The 3,772-nt window shown below is 42.5% G+C and overlaps 1 pseudogene; it reads left to right on the forward strand.

The window, feature by feature from the left end:
* Positions 1-271: 271 nt before the first annotated feature.
* Positions 272-2,657, forward strand: LOC119523087 (annotated as a pseudogene).
* The last annotated feature ends 1,115 nt before the right edge of the window (positions 2,658-3,772 follow it).

Here is a 3,772-nt window from a genome sequence, read left to right on the forward strand (position 1 = left end):
AGGGGGCGGCAGGAAAAGGCCTAGCCCCGGACCTGGCGGCCAACGATGGGATCTGCGTCACTCGGCCGCGCGTGGGCAGAAGCTGGAGCGGCGACTGTAGCAAGAGCGGACTCTCCCAATGTGACAGCGCGCGGCGGGTGGAGGCGGTGGAGGCGGCCGGCGGAGGCAGGCGGGGGAGGGGTCGGTGCAGCGCGCGCGGGGAGGGGTAGGGAGGGAAAGGGAGGGAGAAAGGAGGGCGCAGCGGGGGAGATGGTGCCGCCGCCGCCGCCGCCGCCGCCGCGGCCCTGTGAGCGCATTTGGGGCGGGCGAGCTGGCGGGAAGAAGCAGCGGGCCGAGCTCGGGGAGCAGAGAGCGCGCGCCTACCACCTTCCCTTCCCCCCTCGATGGGAGCGGGGGCGTCCTGGCCACCGACTGAGGAGAGCCAGGGACCGTCACTTCGGAGTTGGGGCTGAGCAATCCGCGGGGGAGAGCGCACGAAGATCACTGCAGCCGCTGGCGGATGGAAGTACTTGACCAAATCTTCTTTGTAAGTGGGAGCTCTCCAGGCAACTGTGAACAACTTCCAAATGCTGCAAAGAGGTTAAACACATCCACAGTAATGGCTACGGCCATTGGGGAGTTGCAGCTATATAGAATATTACAAAAAGCCAATCTGCTTTCTTATTTTGATGCTTTCATTCAACAAGGTGGTGATGATGTCCAGCAACTCTGTGAAGCTGGAGAAGAGGAATTTTTGGAAATCATGGCACTCGTGGGCATGGCTAGCAAGCCCCTTCATGTTAGAAGGCTACGAGAGACTGGATTACAAACCCAGGCCTTTTCAATCAGCCTCTGACTTCCCTTCCTGTAAGTAGTATACCCATCTATAAATTACCAGAAGGATTACCGACATGGCTAAGAATATCTGGTAGTAGTTATGAAAGGAATAGCAGTGCCCAGGAATCTCATTTAAAAATCCCAAAATGTGCTGCCACCACCTGTGTGCAGAGCTTGGGACAGGGGAAATCGGATGTGGTGGGGAGTTATAGTGCTGCAGAGTGAGTCCAGACTCTGGCAGGGCCACCATGCTACTGAGAGCAAGCACACCTCTCCCTAGCAGATCTTGGCTCCCCAGCTTCCCCCAAGGAAAGCAGTGAAGTGCTGAATGCTGCTGCACCCTCCGTGGCCAAATGTGTGGAGCGGATGGCCCCCACTCTGCCAAAAAGTGACTTGAATGAAGTGAAAGAGCTGCTAAAAACCAATAAGAAGTTGGCCAAAATGATTGGTCACATCTTTGAGATGAGTGATGATGATCCACACAAAGAGGAGGAAATTCTAAAACACAGTGCAATATATGGCAGATTTGACTCGAAGAGAAAGGATGGGAAACATCTCACACTTCATGAGCTCACTGTTAATGAAGCAGCTGCTCAGCTCTGTGTGAAGGATAATGCCCTGCTGACAAGAAGAGATGAACTTTTTGCCCTGGCCAGGCAGATTTCTGGAGAAGTCACCTATAAATATACTTACAGAACCACTAAGTGAAAATGTGGAGAAAGAGATGAATTATCCCCGAAGAGAATTAGAGAATGGGTTTCCAGATTTCTAAGATTCTGTGCAGACACTCTTCCAGCAAGCTAAAACTAAAAGTGAAGAATTTGCAGCTCTTAATTCACAGCAGCCTGAGAAGGTGATGGCAAAGCAGATGGAGTTCTTTTGCGCCCAAGCTGGCTATGAGAGACTGTAGCATGCTGAAAGAAGACTGTCTGCAGGACTTTACAGGCAAAGCTCAGAAAAGCACAGCTCTAATGGCTTGACATCTGATAACTCCGATGGAAGGAGAAAGACCTTTGAATCTTCGAATGCCTAATTTACAGAACAGACAGCCCCATCATTTTGTGGTGGATGGGGAGCTGAGTAGACTTTACTCCAGTGAGGCAAAGTTCCACTCATCAGAGAGTCTTCGGCTTTTACCTTAGAAAAGAAAGTCATCAAAACAGAGCCTGAAGATTCAAAATAGCTGTGATTGTCTTACTGTCCTCTGGAAATGGCATCAGATTTAAGGATAATGCTCCATCATAGAAATAAGCCTTAATAACCAATGTTGCCTCATTCAGCTCAAATCGATTTCATAGCCAAAGCATAAGGACTGGTACAGTAGTCTGTGGAAACCAGAAAGACCAAACAACAGCTACAAAAAGAGAAAATCCAGAAAGTGTTGCAATTTGCAACAGAATGTTGATCCATTCACATTCCTGTGTAAGTCATTTATGTGGAAAGGCTTACAAATTCATATTGTAAGCATTCATTGTTTAAGAATGTACAACATATTTGTGTAATTTATAAAAGTGAAATCTAGATGTTGAGACCTGTGTTGTTTATGGATGTGGATACAGTTTATTTTACTTGAAATTTCATTGTCTAATTTAAGTGTATTTAGTGTAAATATTATTAAACGTCAGTTTAGAATCTTTGGAACCATAAAAAGAAAGCTGAAGTGATGTAATTATTGGCAAGGTTGCATTGATTTTGGAAAAATGGAAAATAAATGCTCATTTTAAGCCAAGGAAAATTTTATGGATTTAATATTTGATAAAAATGGATTCTGTGTAACAGGACACTTGTAGCATTCATTCATGTAATGTCATTTTTACTAGTTTCACCAGTACACATTTACACAAATAAATAATAGAAGAAAATTAAAAATATGAGCAAATAGAGTAGGAAATCTCTCTTATCTAGTTGACCCAGATTGCATTATATAATTGCTAGTTAAAATACAACAAAAATAGGAAGCTATTACTTGGACAGAGAACTTGAAACAAGTGGACCGATAATGTAAAGGCCTTGATTTGAATATTGATATTTCAGAATGTGTTAAATAGATTAAGACATAGTAAGTTAACCCTAAATGTGATAAGGAAGGTGACTGTTAACAAAAGCTATTATTAATAGAGTAATATGGTTTTATATCTAGAAATTCTTCTCCATGTGTAGGAGTCAGAGAGAGACTAGAAGGCTCTCAACCAGGGAATGTCTTCCCACCCAAACCCCAACACAAGTGTGGACAATCACTGCATCTACATTTCCAAGCATATTTCTATGGGTCTTTAGTTGACACCTATATTCATTATTTATTTTACAATTTCATTTTTGTACATCTTTTATATTTGTGAATGCAGTTTTTCTTAAAATTCATTTTAACTTGAAAGTGTTGTTTTTAATTCCCACTATTTAATTAATGGGATGTGTGCATATATATGGGGTTATGCTTAAATGTTAGTAATGTACTTGCTTACTTATAAATGAGGATTTCACATTGGAACCCATAGTGTTCAAAGTACACATAAGATTTCTGCCAATTCTCATTTTTCTCCATTGGTTCAAGAGGGGAAGATATTTGACAGCTTTACCTACCTGCTACAGATAAAACTAAACCCAGGTATTGCCGAGAAGAGCGTATTGACTTGGAATATGGGTTTTTTTTGTTTTCACTTCAGCTCTGCATCATAGCTATGTAAAATATATGGTTGTATGTTATATACTAAATTTATGAGACAAATGTTAGGTGAAATGTCTGCACTGTAGTCTCTGATCACTGTCACATATATAATTGCTTTTACATTTTGATTTGTAGAATAGCTTTACAATAGAAACACCAGTAAACAACTTGTATACTATTAAAAGGCTATTTCCTTCCTACATGTTTTATTGTACCATAGTGTTTTACCCACTGGAGAAGCTTTTTATGGACCTTACAACTTTGTTGCTAGCTTGAGATTGATTATTGTGG

The sequence above is a fragment of the Choloepus didactylus genome, chromosome X (assembly GCF_015220235.1).
Source record: "Choloepus didactylus isolate mChoDid1 chromosome X, mChoDid1.pri, whole genome shotgun sequence".
Lineage (NCBI taxonomy): Eukaryota > Metazoa > Chordata > Mammalia > Pilosa > Megalonychidae > Choloepus > Choloepus didactylus.